The following is an 18,010-nucleotide window of genomic DNA, read 5'->3' as shown; positions in this document are numbered from 1 at the left end:
CCATTGATTAATCTTCATTCCACTTCATTGCCATGTTTAAAATTAGGCTGACTGTATTAGGGAATGTACAGCAGGGATAGGGTGCCCAGACAGCAAGTGTGAAAAATCGGGACCGGAGGTGTGTGGGAGTGTAATAGGAGCCTATATAAGGAAAAGACTCAAAAATCAGGACTATAAAATCCCTATAAAATCACAACATCTGGTCACCCTAAGCAGGGAACATACTTGCACAGTCAGGGAAGTGAGCTACTTGTCCAAACAGGCCAAATTCAGCCCTGGTGCAAGAGGGCACAACTTCATCGCTTGAGGCTTCCCTGAGGTTCGTCTGTCTCACTCAGGCATCTGAACTGTCCCAGAAGCCTCAAGAATTGGAGAGAACAAATGTGGCATTAAAGGCTCCTTGAGATCCTCAGTCAAGTGCAGCTCCGGCAGACTCAAGGACCTAGAATCAAGGACTCACAGAACCATTAGACTAGTAGCCAACTGTGTTGAACACCAGATGAATATTAGACCCCAGTAAATGTGGCTTCAGTAGGTGTATGCATAAGAGAGAATGACTTGGCAAATTTAACTCAGACAAATCTAGCTGCTGTGTAACTACCCCAAAATTACTTAATCAATTAAAGGAATTGTTTTCAAAATAATATGTGAAACTCTCAAGGAGTCTTTAGGTGTTTAAATAGCCATTTAATGAGATGGCAGTAAAAGTTATGCAGATATTAATTTTACTAAAACTGCTTATTGCTGTTTGTTAAATATAGTTAATGCTCTGTCAACATTTCCATTAAAAAGACAAGTTCAAGGAAAGACACATCCTATCTAGAGACTTCCCTTTTATGACTTGCCAGGGTAAGAAAACATCATTCAGACTCTTCCTCTAAAACCTCTTTGACGGCTGGCTGCTAGTCTCTTCTGGCCACAAATCAGGTAGTGTTATAAAAGCAGTGTTGGCAATTCTTGTCAATTATACTGAATTGTGCAATATGTGGTGTGTTCCTTAAAGTCCCAGCTCCTGGAGTCATGTGACTATATGAATCTCATGGTTGCAGAAAAAAGTTTGAACATGTGAATCCTAAATACTTCAAAACCAGAAGGCAAATAAAAAGAACCTACTGCTAATATTTCATTATTATTAAGTCAATCTCATGGGTTTTTGGAAGCCTGACTCATGGTTATTGAACATTCAGACATGGCAATACAATGAAGCTAGAAGTGCCAGGTTATTCTTCATCTCTTCTGACTGCTTGCCTCTGTTTTTCTAGTTACTGTACATGCTGGAACAAAGATCCTCATCATGCAGGCTTTGGAGACTGCGCATAGTACCATCTCAGTACAACCACCACCATCATCACTGACACACCCACTGCAAAGAAACCAAGTTGGTGGCTTCTCCAAGTACACAAGGTTGTCTTCAACTTGGCCAGACCTTAATGCTCCAAGGCCTTTCTGAAGAGGTTTCCATGCTCAGGTAAGAACATAGGATCAGGGGTTCTGCTGGAGTTTGTGGTGGAATGGAGTCTGTAGCTGCTGTTAAACAGGAAGGAGGTGAATCTAAGATCCATCCTGAAAGGAGAGCCACTTTTGCCTGAGTTGATTTGAAAAGAGCCTGATGTCCCACCTTGAGGGATGGAAAGAAGCCTTGGAGCAGTGTCTTAATTTCTTAAGAAACAACAGTCACCCAGTGGATGCTGGACACCTAACTCCCCTCTGTGCCTTTGAAAATCTCCCACTCAGTGTCTCACCTGCTCTCTCTCTGCTGTCTCATTTGCTGGGTACAGGGCAACTAAGTTTTTTTCTCAGGCAGTAGCAGTGGTCAGGGAGCTGATGTGATTCTCACACAGACGCTCCTCCTGTGTGCCTCAGCTCTGGGCATGGAACTTGACAGATAGCTCACAACTCTGCTTTGGGGGCAAGCTTGCTGCAGAGAGACAGGGAGCCCAGGCAATGAGAAGAGAAGAGACTGAGTGAGGTACTTGGGACACCAAGGACTATTTACTCTACCCCCTGGCAAAAGAGGCCCAGGGATTAACTGCAGGTAGAAGACAGGGCAGAAACTAGGAAGACGTACACTCTTCACTAAGCTGGGTGGGATGAAGCTCTTTTGGTGATTTCCTGGTCTGCTATTTCTTTTACTTTTTTAACAATCCTATCAGCCCTGCTTTCTCCCGTCTGCCACAGGAGTTAATGCCCATTTCAGTTCCCTCCAGCTCTCAGACATTTAATAGCTTGCGGGTCTGTCTACACTAAGGAAACTCTATGTTGGCAGAGCTACGCTGGCATAGCAAGAATGTAGAAGCAGCCTATGCTGACAGAGGGGGGTTTTCTATTGGCATAGTACCACTGCATCCCAGAACAAAGCACTCTTCTGTTGATATAGCTCCATCTACACTGGGGATCATATCAGTGTAGCTATGTTAGACCAATGTATCTATGCCAATATAACTTTTCAGGGTCGATCTGCCCTTGGACATCCTCAGCAGCTGGGCGTGAGGGAGAGACAGCCCAGGTACTGTGCTCAGACCCTCAGGGAACAGCCCCTTCATTCTTCCTGTGGGCTGGTCTGTGCTTGAAAGTCATATCTGCATAGCTACACCGACATAACCCCCAGAGTAGATGCAGCTGTGTCAACAGAAGAGTGCTTCCATCAGGGTAGCTAATGTCATTCGAGAAGGTGATGTTTCTGCATCTACAGAAAAACCCCTTCTGTCTGCATAGGCTCTGTCTACATTACAGGGCTCTGCTGGTATAGTCTCTGTAATGTAGACATAGTCTGTGATTAAATAAGGGTTCCCTGCTCTCTGCACATTAGCAGTGCCTATCACTTCAGCTAATGATTATAAAGGATCCTTTTGTGCAGAACACCTGAACGTATTTATTTTTTTAAACCTCCATCAACATGCAATATCCATGTTATTTCACAGTTGCATGAGGTTAAAAGAACAGGACTTGTCTCACTGTGTAAACTCTCTGCTCACGGTCCATACCACTTGCCTATATAAAAGCTTGCACACGTAGCAAATTTTGCAATGTTGGAGGTCTGTGTTACAATGTGATCATTCTCCCAGCTCTGATAGATCTGTTTGGTCTTGTCTGTGTAGATGGAACCTAACTATTTTCAGAGCCCTGTAAAAACCTAGGACCTAACTACAGTCTCAGTTACATCTAATGTTTTTCCTAAATTCTGATATGTGATAACATTAGAATCATGGAGACACAGACAACAGGTAATTTAATGTGAGAAGGTTTTAGAAATAATGGCTAGCTCCTCAGTTGTGAGTAGGCAGCAGCAGGGGCGGCTCTTGGGATTTTGCTGCCCCAAGCAGGGCAGGCAGGCTGCCTTCAGCGGCTTGCCTGTGGAGGGTCCGCTGGTCCCGCGGCTCCGGTGGACCTCCTGCAGGCAAGCCGCCGAAGGCACCCTGACTGCCGCCCCAAGCACGCGCTTGGCATGCTGGGGCCTGGAGCCGCCCCTGGGCAGCAGGGTGAAAGTGGCAGGAATCCTGCTTTGTTACACCATTGTAAAGCAGGTGTAACTTCATTTACTTCAGCTTTTTCACCAGTGTAACTGAGAGCAGGATTTAGCCACAAGCAGGCAGGCCTCTCACTGCTCACAAGAATAAGACTGGCAAGCAGGGGTGCAAACTTCTCTAGTCAATCATGCTCACAACTCTCCTAGCTTGCGACTCGCATCCTGGAGGGGAATCGTAGCTCTTTTTAAGGTACCAGGTGGACAGTTTTTCTTTTAAGCTTTATTTTTTGTAGTGGTAGTGTACTTTTATAATACAACCTCTGAGCATCCTGAAAGGCTCGCTATCTGTTCTTCCTCCTGCAGCGAAGAATGACTCTGAAGCACTGATTTCTCACAAATTACTGACCATACAGGAGGTTTTACTACTTGTACCCATCCACTCTGCCATACAGCTCAGGGAAAAGGGAGCTGAATCGAATGGAGAATAAGAGCAGCTGCATGTTTTCACCTGTTAGCTGAGACATCAAATGGGCCGGACAAGCAAATAAGAGGCATCACAATTCAGGCTTTTTGTGTTTTGATGTGAATTGCATAATAAGTTGAGTTATGTAAACCCATGAGAAATTGTGATGGAAATGTCAGATCCTTCTGTTTACAACACAGATGTTGAGCTTTAGCAAAATTACCAGTCTAGCTACAGAAAGGAATCTAGGATTGGTAAGCATATAACAAGTGTAGTCTGAAAAGTTATCTCAGGACAGGCATAAGAGCCAGGAATTCCTACATTCTAATACTAGCCCTGACACTGACTGCCTGTTTAGCTGTGGGCAACTCACCTAACTACTCTGCTTCAGTTTCCCTATCTAAGAGGTGGCTGAGAGTACTTCCCCATTGTGTGTCCCAGGGATATTGTGAAGATTGATTAGCTAATGTTTATACAGTGCTTGTTCTAAGTCTTAGGCCTGGTCTACATTATGGGGGGAATCGATCTAAGTTACGCAACTTTAGCTACATGAATAACATAGCTGAAGTAGATCTACTTACCACAGTCTTCACTGTGGTAGGTTGACTGCTGACACTCCCGTCGACTCCGCCTACACTTCTCGCTCTGGTGGAGTATTGGAGTTGACGTGAGAGTGTTCGGCGGTCGATTTATCGCGTCTTCACTAGATGCGATAAATCAACTCCCGCTGGATAGATCGCTCCGGAGGTAAGTGTAGACATGCCCTCACTGTATATCAACAACTAAATAGTGACTTCTCTGTAAAGGCTAACAGTGTCCCCCCCCCCCCCCACACACACACACACAGGGCTACCTGCCTCCTCGTGACTATATAGCAACATTTCTGCAATAAGCCATTTGGACTGATTCCTAGAGTTTTGAAAAGTTTATGGATTCTGCCAATTTTACAAAATGAGATTTTTCTTCTCCAAAATAAATCCCCTATTTACCAGAGGAGTGTCACAATTATTTCTTATTTCCATTTTTGCCCCTTTACCATTTTTTGGGGCTGACAGATACAAAAGCAGGGTGGTCACTACAGGGACAAGTCCTGAACTTGCTGAGCTGATGGCAAAGCTCTTGTTGACATCCAAGGGACTAGGATTTGGCAGTCTTCCCTCCCCAAAGCCACCCAGCAGTATTACATTCAAGGTTGATAAAATAAAAAGCAACGTATTTAGTGTATTTTAAATGGTCAAAGTTATTTTTTCCTCCTTGTGCTGGTATTTTTATTTTTTTTACTTTTGCACAGCTGGCCTTGTAGCATATGTCCAAGGATACCTCAGTCATGTGTTATATGACCTGTCATTCCACTGGCTAAGGAAATAGCTTCTGGTGCACAGTCTAGCATATACACATGAACATATTAAAGGAGACCAAGACTTTCATGGAATGTAGTTTTTCCCTTTTATAAGGAGATCATCAGCATGCACCGTGTCTTTCTTCTATGGCTATTTTTGAACCTGATTCTGCTCTTATAGTGGTATAAATTGGAAGAACCTCCATTGAAGCCAATGGAATTACAGTGGTTTAAAATTGGTGTCAGATCAGAATGAGGCTCATGGACTCTAGTTGGTCTTGCACAATATTACACTGGTTAATGGCCTAATTCATTCAGAAATATGTGCAACATTCACTTCACATTGCAGTCTACAGATTGTTTTTTCAGAAGATGTGCACACTTTTCTGATTCATTAACTGCATTCAGTCCAACACAGAACTGCTTGCACTTCTCCATCATGCACCCAGAATGTGGACAAATTCAGTCCATCAAACAATCGCAAAACATACACAGTAGCAGTCTAGGTTAAAGATATCAGCTGCCATGTTTAACTGAGAGTTTAAAAGTTATACAGTATTTGCTGAAATCTGTATCAAGCTGTTCAAGAACAATGACGTGTCATAGCAACTATGCTGTCACATGGTGCGCTCAATGGGGAAAAAACATTAACACAAACTGTCCACTTGAAACTTGTCAGACCAAATTCACCCCCAGTGATTTTCCAAAGGCTTCCCTGCAGTCCTAGCAAACATGGATTTGGCCATAACGTTTTGAAATAAAATGTTACTTGAAAAATGCTTGGTGGGCTTGTTCCAGGAGCATGACCTGAACTAGTCACTTAGTGGTAAAGATTGAGTGAATGAGCTTTATTAATATATCGTTCTTCTTGTAGAATCCCGGAGTATTTTGTAAATTAAACAATATGCAGGGCTCAAACTACCCATCAGTCAGATGCAGCCATTTCTGGGAAAGCAGAGTCAGTTATATTTCTGTCCTCAAATGTACATACTAGCATTAGACTCTATGGGCCATATTTTAAGCACCCGCTCATGGACCAAATTTTAAAAGTGCTTGACTTCCATATGAGCACTCAGCAGTTCCCAGTATGATGCTGGGTATTTTTTAAATCTGGCTGTGTATGTTTGCTGACCTTATTGAAGGAAGGATCACAGAGCAAAATGGAATAATTTTGCAACATACGGGCTCTGTTATTTATTTTGATTACAGTGGGGCCTAGAAGCCCTAACTGAGATCAGGGTTCCATTGTGCTAGGCACTGTGTAGTAAAAGAAAATCCGTGCTCTGAAAAGTTTACAAGCCCAAGGTCCCCCACCCCCCAATTCCTTTTGTGGAGGTGAATCAAGTCCCATGTAGTCAGAGTATCTATATTACACCACCTGATCTCTACTGCAAGCACTTCCACATTCTTCTAATACAGCATGTATTCCCTATTTCTGGAGGCATCACAACAGAATGGATCAAACAGCAGTCTGCTCTGGTGTTGTAACACTGTTTGCACATTTTATTTCCATTGTCCAGATACCAATATAACTACCAATTGGCCTGGCAGAGAGGTGGGGTATTGCTGACAGACCCCAGTTGTCAGGGGGCAGCATTGGACCTGAGATCTTTGGAGCTAAATGCATCAGCCTCTGTCTACTGCATGAGCTAAAAAGCTACCTGTCTGTTAGCCAAGGATATAGCAGACACATCAGACTCTAGCTAAAAACAACGAGAAGTCCGGTGGCACCTTAAAGACTAACAAATTTATTTGGGCATAAGCTTTCGTGGGTAAAAAACCCACTTCTTCAGATGCATGGAGAGAAAAATTACAGATGCTAGACATAAATATTTATGCTGGCATCTGTAATTTTTCTCTCTGTGCATCTGAAGAAGTGGGCTTTTTACCCACAAAAGCTTATGCCCAATAAATCTGTTAGTCGTTAGGTGCCACCGGACTCCTCGTTGTTTTTGTGGATGCAGACTAACACGACTACCCCTCTGAATCTCTAGATGGTCTAAGTGCCTCTAGAGGGGGACCGAACACCACACCAAGCAGGCATGGGTTACAGTGGCACTGCATGATATCCCTATAGTACAAGGGACTGAATCAGATTTCACTTACACTGGTTTACACTTTGTGACTCAAGTGACTTCAGTGGAGTACTGCAGATTTCACCAGTGTAGGTGAGATTGGAAACAGACCTGTATAAAGTTTGTCTTAGTGCCTTAGCAGGTCATAGACTGAAAGTCTTGTTTTTAAGAAGGCAATTTACCACTGGGCTCACCAGCTCCTGGCAGGGCTGCGACTTGAGACCTATTACCAGTGAGAAAATGTAATAAATCTTGTGATGAGAGAAATTGCACTGTACTCACTTTACTACAACCTCCCCCGCCCCTCAAAAAACAACAACAACAACAACCCCCTGGGCATAATAATTGCATAATGACACAGAAGTGGGTCCATGAGTTCCAAGCCACAATGTCCCACGGGGCAGAAGCCAGGAGCCCCAGCGCCCCCACGGAGCAGAAGCCCTGAACTCTGGCACCATGTGGGGATAAATATGGGAGCCCGGAGCCCCAGCCCCCTGTGGGGCTAAAGTTGTGAGCTCCAGTGCCCCACTGGGCATCTGGAGCCCCAAAGCTGGGCATCTAAAGTCCAGAGCCCACAGAGAGGTAGAGCCTAGGTAAAGTTACACTCTGAGTACCTATGAGGATGCTTAACGGTGGGAACCCTATATTACATCCTGAGTACCCATGAGAGAGGGTTAGGAGTGGAATCTTAAATTGTGCGGGTAACATGAGTCCCAGTGCCCTGCGGGGCTGAAGCCTGGAGCCCTGGTGCCCCATGGGGCAGAAAGGTCAAGCCCCCCCCCACACACACACCCTGGAGGGCTAAAGTTGGGAGTCCTGAGCCCCAGCACCCCACTGAGGCAGAAGCTCCAAGCCCCACCACCCTGCAGGACTAAAACTGGGAACCCTGTGCCCCTATGCCTTGTATAATTACCTGACACTTTCAGGTAATTAAGCAAAACTTCTAGGTTTTGTCATTTTGAAAATAGCAATAGCAACATTTTCATGAATTTGTTTGCAACCCAAACACTGCAGCACTCTGCCAGCGCATGAGAACCTGAAAGTGAAATTGACTAGAAACAAAAAATGAAACTGTCTAGTCTATTTTCCTTTTCCAAGCTGAATGAAATTTTAAAAAGGAAACAGGAAAAAAACATCAAAAACAAATTAAATTTTAAACATTTTTTTACTGGGTACACTGGCCAGGGGAGATATTTTCCTTTTAAATTTTAACCTGAGATGGCACTTTTATAATCTATGTAGTTTTCTTTACTCTTTGCAAATGTGAATAATGTTGATTTGTTTAGTGCTTATACTGTTCTACCCCAGGGGTTCTCACTGTTTTTCTTTCTGAGGGCCCCTGCAACATGCTATAAAAATTCCAGGGCTAGCAAGGGGGCAAGGCATAGAGACAGGGCTCCTGGATCCAGGTGCAGGGAGGGGCCAGTCACTGAGCTTCAATCGCAGGACGGGGGAAGCTCGGGGCTTCTGCTCCATGGGGCTAGAGCTTCTTTAGCCCCATTAGGCTGCGGGACTCGGGGCTTCTGCAGCACCAGGTGCCAGAGTTTGGGGTTTGTGCCCCAGGGGACACCAATGCTCAGGGCTCTCAGCTCAGAGGGTGAGCTCCAGGTTTTAGCCCTGCGGGACTCTGGGCTCCTGGCATTTTCAGCTCAGGGCTTCTGCTCCTCGGGCCACTGCAGCTTGGGGCTCCCGGCTTGTACCCTGTGAGTGCTGGGGCTCAGGGCCTGTGGGCCTGTTGTGCCCCTCCCCACCCCCCCGTTGAGAACTGCTGTTCTATGGTATTATATAGTGCTTGATTCGCTGTGTAAAGGCGGGGCGGGGGGGACTCCACTGAACCTAATGGGATAAAACCAGGGTGAGTGGAAAATCAAGCCCATTCTCTGCCCCAAGAACTTGCAATTGACAAACACGGCGGGGGGAGGGGGGAGAGCATTTAGCGGGGTTTTTCCTTCTCTTCTCTCCCCCTGCTATTGATAGGCTCGTTTCTGTGGCCTTCCCAACCCGAATGACTCCCACATGGACGAAGATAAGCAAAGTATTTGTGAGAGTTCACGATCCTGGCCGGTCCCGCTCAGATGAGGATTCACCCCTCCCCCGCCCCCCACACCCCGCTAGCTTGGCGTCCTTGGAGTACAAGCAGCAACAGTCCTGGGGCGAGGAGTAACCCGCTGTCACAAAGGGAGAATCTCCCCGGGAAACAAACCGCCCCGGCCCAGCCAACTCCAGCCAGTTCCCTTCCCAGGGCGGCGCTGGGGTGGGGGTGGGGGCAGATATCTACCACCCCCCGCCGCTGTAACAATAGATGGCAGAACTGCCTGCAGCAAACAGCTGGCGTCTAACTGCCTAGCCGAGCATGGAGCGGCTCGGCCCGGCTCGGCTCGGCTCAGCAGCTGTTATTAACCGAACCGTGCCCGATCTCTCCCCCAGACTGCAGCGCTGGGGCTGCGCAGTCCCGTGAAGGGCGATCCGGTCCCCTGGGCAGAGATGCTGATGGAGCCTTTGGCTCTTTGTCCCCCCCGCGCCCGGCACCATCCGAGCCCCGGACTCTAGGAGAGATGGTGCCGGAGACAAAGGCGGCGCCACAGCTGGCGGCCGGGGCTCAGCTGAGGGGCAGCGCCGCGCTGACAAAGGAGCGAAGTTTCTTTACCTTGGGAGGTGCCTTTAGCTCCTGCCTGGCTCGTCCGAATCCATCGGCTGCTGTCGGGCCGCCTCTGGGCTGGCAGCACCTTCCCCCCCGCCCCGCACTGGGCTGCGTGTGCTGCGGCTCCCCGCCTCCAGCTGCCCGGGGCTGAGTGAGGGGGGATGCCCCCGGAGGCAGCCCTGGACTCAGATGCAAGGCTCGGTGCCTTCCCCAAGACTTTCTGCGCCTCCCTTGCTGTCTGGAGAGCTGGCCGATCCGACCACGCAGTGCCCGCAATCCGCGGGCTGGTACCGAGCTCTCCAGCTGCTTCGCCTCTCGGGATTTCAGCGCAGCTTCGGCATTTCATGCGACCCTCTGGCTTAGCTCAGCGCGTGTCGGTGTCAGTGAAAGAAAATAGAACAGAAAGAGCTTCGAGTAGTGGATTCGCTGTGTAATGGGACTAGACGCCTAACACCTCGTAGTGACCTGGCGCTTTGCCGTCTCCGAGCCTTTTGCTGCTCATCCAGCAATCCTGTAACTCCCTTTATGGTTTATCAATGTATTAATAACAAGGAGACAGAAATCTGCGCTCTGATTTCTACCAAATACTTGGGGGGGGGGGAGGAAACTCCAGCACTTTCTAAGGTCTTTAAGGTCTGCACGAGGGTCCTAATGCAGCACACGCCATTTGATTAGATTCAGGGAGCCAAATTCTGCTGTTTAAAGTAATTCTGTTGAGGTCACTGGAATGACTGTGTATTTGAATCTTTGTACCGGAGCTATGGCACTGACTTCAGCAGTGACCGAAGCAGTGGTGTATATTAATTTACACGTGGGGTGTAAGAGGGTTAAAGTACGAATAATACTTCAGTCTTATGCAGTGCTGTGCTGGCTTCATCTGTCCAGCTCAAAGTGGGTTACAAAAGAAATTGAGCATCATTCGCTATCCACATTTTTAGACAGGGAAGCTGAGGCCTTACCTACGTTCACACAGAAGCTCAGGGTATGTCTACACTACGGGATTATTCCAGTTTTACATAAACTGGTTTTGTAAAACAGATTGTATAATGTCGAATGCACGCGGCCACATTAAGCACATTAATTCGGCGGTGTGCGTCCATATACCGAGGCTAGCATCTATTTCTGGAGCGTTGCACTGTTGGTAGCTATCCCATACCTATCCCATAGTTCCCACAGTCTCCCCCGCCCACTGGAATTCTGGGTTGAGATCCCAATGCATGATGGTGCAAAAACAGTGTCGCGGGTGATTCTGAGTAAATGTCGTCAGTCATTCCTTCCTCCGTGAAAGCAATGGCAGACAATCATTCACGCCCTTTTTCCCTGGATTTCCCTGGCAGATGCCATAGCATGGCAACCATGGAGCCTGTTTTGCCTTTTGTCATTATCATCGTATGTGTACTGGATGCCGCTGACAGAGGTGGTACTGCAGTGCTACACAGCAGCATTCATTTGCCATTGCAAGATAGCAGAGATGGTTACCAGTCGTTTTGTACCCATCTGCTGTGCCATTGTAAATTGGCGATGAGATGACGGTTATCAGTCGTTCTGTACCATCTGCTGCTGTCATGGGTGCTCCTGGCTGGCCTTAGCTGGGGTCAGCCAGGGGCGCAAAGACAAAAATGGGAATGGCTCCCCGAGTCAATCCCTCCTTTATGGTTTATCTAAAAATAGAGTCAGTCCTGCCTAGAATATGGGGCAAGTGTACTACAGAACCAGTGTACCAGAGAACCAGAGAGCACAGCCTCTCCATGTCAGATCCCGCAGAAATGATGAGCTGCATGCCATTCTAGGGGGTGCCCCTGCAACAACCCCACCCGTTGATTCCCTTCTCCCCCAACCTTTCTGGGCTACCGTGGCAGTGTCCCCCATTTGTGTGTTGAAGTAATAAAGAGTGCAGGAATAAGAAACACTGACTTTTTAGTGAGATAAAATGAGGAGGAGGCAACCTCCAGCTGCTATGATAGTCCAGGCAGGACATTAAACGGTGTGGGGGAGAGGAGCCTAGCATCCCGCTGCTATGATAGTCCAGGCAGTACAGAATCTTTTCTTTAGACATGAAAGGGGGGGACGCTGATGGAACTCATCCCCCAGTTGCTATGATGAGGACGGTTACCAGCCATTCTGTACCATCTACCGGGAATGACCGGGAGTCATTCCTATTTTCACCCAGGCGTCCCCAGCCGACCTCACCTGAGGCCAGCCAGGAGCACTCATGGGCTGATGATGACAACAGATAGCAGTCATATTGTACCATCTGCCACCTGGGAGGAGAGGGGAGAGGATGCTGCTATTCATTGCTGCAGCACCGCGTCTACCAGCAGCATGCAGTAGACATAGGGTGACATATAAAAAAGTCAAGAAACGATTTTTTCCCTTTTCTTTCACGGGGGGGGAGGGAAGGTAAATTGACGAGATATACCCTGAAACACCTCGGACATTGTGTTTGACCCTACAGGCATTGGGAGCTCAGCCAAGAATGCAAATGCTTTTCAGAGACTGCGGGGACTGTGGGATAGCTGGAGTCCTCAGTACCCCCTCCCTCCCTCCATGAGTGTCCATTTGATTCTTTGGCTTTCCGTTATGCTTGTCACACAGCACTGTGCTGTGGACTCTGTATCGTAGCCTGGAGATTTTTTCAAATGCTTTGTCATTTCGTCTTCTGTAACAGAGCTGTGATAGAACAGATTTGTCTCTCCATACAGCGATCAGATCCAGTATCTCCCGTACGGCCCATGCTGGAGCTCTTTTTGGATTTGGGACTGCATCGCCACCGTGCTGATCAGAGCTCCACGCTGGGCAAACAGGAAATGAAATTCAAAAGTTTGCGGGGCTTTTCCTTTTACCTGGCCAGTGCATCTGAGTTCAGATTGCTGTCCAGAGCATTCACAACGATGCACTGTGGGATACCGCCTGGAGGCCAATACCGTCGATTTGCGGCCACGCTAACCCTAATCCGATATGGTAATACCGATTTCAGTGCTACTCCTCTCATCGGGGAGGAGTACAGAAACTGGTTTAAAGAGCCCTTTATATCGATATAAAAGGCCTCGTTGTGTGGATGGGTGCAGCGTTAAATCGATTTAACGCTGCTAAAATCGGTTTAAACGCGTAGTGTAGACCAGGCCTCTGTAGCAGAGGCAGGAACAGACCCTGGCTTTCCTAATTTCCAGACCAGTGTCTTAGCCACTTTATCAATAAAATTACACCAGCGATGAATATGGTCCCTGCTGTTAAATGATCTGGAGTAGGAAAAGATGGGTTAATAGTAACCAGCATTGTATAACTGCCCTTTTTTCCCAAGGGTATGTCTACGCTGAAATAAAACATTGGCGGGTGGCCCCTGTCAGCTGACCCAAGCTCACAGACCCCACAACAGGGGAGGGTCTCAGAGACTGGGCTCCAGCCCAAGCCTGAATTTCTACACTGAAGTTGTATAGCCCCTTCTCCCGAGCCCTGCAAGCCTGATTCAGCGGACATGGTCGAGCCATGGGTATTTTATTCATCCTCCAGGTGACCCTTTAAAGTCCTGTACTGCAGTGCTGCACTACAACATGTAGTATATATTTCCAGCTATTGGTTGGTTTGGGTTTTAATTAGAATTAATAGGCTATACTGATGACAAATATAATCAACTAGCTAATGCGGGGTCTCCAACTCAAATGACAACAAGGGCCTCATGAAGGCTAGTTCATTGGCCCGGGGCCCACATCACTGACACACACACCCCTGCTAACCCCGACCCTGTCCCCACTCCACCCCTTCCATGAGGCCCCACCTCTTCCCACCCCTTCCCTGGCCCCATTCCAACCCCTTTCCTGAAATCCTCACCCCAACTCTGCCCCCTCCCTGCCCCCAGAGGGTACATGAGGGTCCGGTGAGGGCTCAGGGCAGGGAGCTGAGGTGCAGCAGGGGGTTGGGGTGCAGGCAGGGGGCTCAGGGTGCAGAAGGGGCATGGGGTGCAGCAGGGGGCTCAAGGCAGGGAGTTGGGATACAGGAGGGGTGTGAGATATGGCAGGGGGCTCACAGCAGGGGGTTGGGGTGCAGCAGGGGATTGAGGTTCAAGCAAGGGGCTCAGATCAGGGAATTGGGGTGCAGCAGGGGGTTGGGGTGCAGGCAGGGGGCTCAGGGCAGGGGATTGGGGTTCAGAAGGGGTGTGGGATGCAGAAGGGGGCTCAGGGCAGGGGGTTGAGGTGCAGGCAGGGGTCTCAGGGCAGGAAGTTGGGGTGCATTGGGGGTTGGGGTTCAGGCAAGGTGCTCAGGGAAGGGAGTTGGGGTGCAGCAGGGGGTTAGGTGCAGGCAGGGGGTTCAGGGCAGGAGACTGGGGTGAAGAAGGGGTGTGGGATACAGCAGGGAGCTCAGGGCAGGGAGTTGGGGGAGCAGGGTGCAGGAGGGCTGCAGGATCCGGGGTAGCAGCGGCACACACCGGGGCCAGGGCAGGCTGCCAGCCAGCTTTGCAAAAAGATTGAACTTTAGGGTGGAAAGCCTACTTTATTAGCTAGAAAAGGTAACAATAAGGTTAGTTTACATTTTATTATTTTGTTTTATATTGTAACCATTTGTTTCCATCATTCTCTCTTGTTTCTAGTGGAGCATCTCTTGTTTCTTAAATAAACATCCTTTAGTTTTATTAGAAGTGCTCCCAAGCGCTGTGTGTTATACAGGAGCAGTGGTTTACAGTAAAACGGGTAAACTGGCTATGTTGTTCCTTTGGGAGACAAGGATCTGGGATTTCTGTGAGTAGGCGGGGTCAGGGGCTGGATATCACAAGGGAACTTTTCAAGGGGACTCAGGGATGGGGTGCATCAATTGCAACGCAAAGACAGTGCTGCCATAGCCCAGAGGACAGCGCTTGAGTGGCTGGTAGACTGGTGGTGCTAGGGAGCTAACACCCAGCTACCACAAGCAAGACTCCCTCACTCTGGAGGCAAGGGTAACAAGGTAGCTCCTATCACCCAGGTGTAGCATGAATTTTCATACTTGAAGGAAATACCAAATCAGATCACTGTGGTTAGTATATTGCACACTGGAAAGGCCACATTACAGTCTTGATCCTTCAAGTCCTTCTGTCATGCACAGGAGGAAGCCCAAGGAGGTTGTTGCCTTCCAGTACGAATGTGTGAGCATCAGTGAGGTTAAGCACTTGGCTTAGTTCTCCTCACTGAATGTAAGTTAGCCTCATGCCCCTTTTGTGTCCACTCTCGTATTCTCACAGGGTAAAGAAGGGGAGGAATGTGGGTGCAGAATGGAGCTGTCTTAAAAGACATGACCCTAAGTGCTATTCTCAGCATCCCGATGAGGCAGCGAGATGTTACTTCTGCTCCTAGGCATTTGGTGGCCGCACGGCAGCGGACTCATTAATGCCAGATCAGGTTCCCCATCCGGTTCTGCTCATCAGTCTTCCCCCCTCGCCCTGATTCATGCAGTACTCTGCCCCTGCACTGTGCAAGCTCATGTCCTAGGTGGGAAAAAATGATCCCTCCTCATTTGTTCCTGTGCAATAAATTCTTTATGGACAAAGCCCAAAGGAGCTGTTTCTGGTAGCTTAGCTATTTTTATAAGATGTTACACACGTGTTTGCTTCTGTGCTCAGCAGCTGCAGCCCCGGCATCACTTCAGTCATGTGTTGTCTCCTGGACATACATTGCAATGTGAATTGTTATTAAGAAATAAGACTGCTAACTCTGATAACAAGACAATAATGTGGCTGAATGAACAACCAATTAGCCTAAAATCTCAGTAGCTTATTCAGAGAAGGGAAAGCTATCAACAGCAGACATATTGGCTTCCAGGCTCTTTTCTCACCATTATTTGAGTAAAACAGAAACAGTATAAGAGGTTTTGAACTTCATGAAAAATAATAAAATTGGTCAAATCAGGGAATAAATTTGATAGGAAACTATGGAAAAGGTAAAGTTAATCAAGGCAGATGGAAGAAGCAATAGGATAGTGCTGTTTTTAAAGTTGAAATATATTGCCCTGGACTGTTGGAATGTAATAGACCTCTAGATGACTGTAACCCGTTACAGGGAACTTGTGTGTTTTCATGCTTGTGTCCTGTCATTGTCCACAGATCTGGGAAACGGAGAAATTGGAATTCGTCAGTGAAGGTTTTTCTCTCTCATCATTCAGAGCTGGAAAAAGGTGAGCAGGTTGAGCTCTTGAAATAGAAAGTGGGCCACATTCTCGGCATACCTACACACTTCCCCATTTACATCCATTCAGGCTTTGATTCATTGAAATCGATGAGAATCTTGTCTTTCTACTGACTTCAGTAGGCTTTCATTCAGATACATAAAGAAGTAAAAAAATTAGTTAACAGAATTGTATCTCGCTTCTGCTATGTCAGAGCAGAGCTGCCTGGGGCGGGGGGGCAGGGGAGGGCAAGTGGGGCAATTTGTCCTGGGCCCCACAGGGGCCCCCAAGAGAATATAGTATTCTATAGTATTGCAAGTTTTTTTTATGGGAGGGGCCCCCAAAATTGCCTTGCCCCAGGCCCCCTGAATCCTCTGGGCAGCCCTGTGTTAGAGGCTAGTATAGCAATGTAATACAGCCAACCTTTGGCCTTTTGACTAAGAGACCAGTCTCTCTGGAATCAGTGAAACCCCCTCTGCTAATTCCGCAGAGTTGTACCTACCTGCTTATGCAAAAAGTTAATTTGGCGGTCTGTCTGGTAGGGGAGAAACAACCCTGTTGCTCAGAGCCACCAGTCACAGAAATAGAAAGGAAAAAGAAAAATGAGGATGGTTTAGAAATGTGGCTAACACAAGAAATAAAAAAAAGAGAGAGTGTGACCTGTCCCGTATATTAAAACCTGTCAACATTTAAAACAAGGCTCCTGTTGTCAAGGGGCTAAGTTTTCATAAAGGCAATCCTCACAGCACCAGTAAGCGGCTCTCCTTTCTATCTGATGTGTAAATAGAATTCTTCAGAGCACTATATTTGGCTGACCATCATGATATTCAGCAAATATACAATGAGGGAAGCTGGGTTAAAAGTCCCAAAGTGGGTGAAGGTGTCATTAAAAGAGAGAAACTGCCTTGAACAACAGAGTTAAATGGATCAGACTCGGACATACATTTGGTTTTTCAAAAGGAGAAGTACAATTGAAGCTAGGCGCAATTGCTTTAGTTTGCACACCATGGCAAATGGCTCGAGCTGCAGGAGACCTGTAACAGCATTGCAAGAGAAGTAATCTGTCTGTAGGGAATAACTGTTCTCAATGAATTTCAAATGTATTTGGTCTCAACAGGCTCTTCTTCAATCAAAGTGATTTGAGTGCATCTGTTCTGATGCCTTTCTTCCCTCCCCCTCACACCTTAAACTAATATTTAATGTAGACAGTGTGAGGAAAATCCAATTCACATTTTAAGCTTTCAGCTCCCTCACATCTTTTATGCGGAGAGACCTACATGATCTTGATGTATTCACTGTAATGAGATTACCTTTCAAGACTCCAAGGACATAAAGAAATTAGTTGTGTTTAGTGACCTTATGCAGCAATAGCTTCATCTTTTGGGCACTGACATTTATTCTTCTTATTCTGACACATGTACAGCTAGACTCTGACCTCTGTCCCATACTGTCTGCCTCTGTCTCTCGCTTCCTCTCCATGTCCTCTAAAGAGTTCGGTCATATTAAGACTTTCAAAGTTCCTTGCACAGTCAAATGGAGAAATTCCAAACTTAAAACCTGTTTACTACAAACCAAACACAAGCCACCACCCAGTTGCATATATTCTGCCATTGTCCCTTGGGCCAGGTGTTGGCCAATTGCAATGTTGGACTCACTCAATTCTTGGATGGGAGACTGCTGAGGAAAACATAGATGCTGCAGTGATGGTGGTGATTCAGTAGGTGGCCCTCTTTCCTCTGAGTCCATACACCAATACAGTATTAGGGAGCACTGTGCACTCACAAATCTGTCTTCTGACTGTGTCGAAACTGAAGTCCAGACCATAAACATCCCACAGCACTTTACAAGGAAAAGAAGTGTTAATCTAAACTGCAGCTAAATTCCAACTTGGGTA

At 47.2% G+C, this 18,010-nt stretch overlaps 1 protein-coding gene across 1 annotated transcript in view; it reads right to left on the bottom strand.

Moving 5' to 3' along the window:
• The window catches only part of KANK4 (KN motif and ankyrin repeat domains 4), a 53,100-nt gene extending 42,766 nt beyond the window's left edge, over window positions 1–10,334 (bottom strand). The window contains exon 1 of the mRNA XM_050961979.1: window positions 9,991–10,334. The gene's annotated coding sequence lies outside the window, so the exon portion shown is untranslated. The remainder of the gene's footprint in view (window positions 1–9,990) is intronic.
• Between the last annotated feature and the right edge of the window lie 7,676 nt (window positions 10,335–18,010).

The sequence above is a fragment of the Gopherus flavomarginatus genome, chromosome 7 (assembly GCF_025201925.1).
Source record: "Gopherus flavomarginatus isolate rGopFla2 chromosome 7, rGopFla2.mat.asm, whole genome shotgun sequence".
Classification (NCBI taxonomy): Eukaryota; Metazoa; Chordata; order Testudines; family Testudinidae; genus Gopherus; species Gopherus flavomarginatus.
This window is presented reverse-complemented; position numbering and strand designations above follow the sequence as displayed.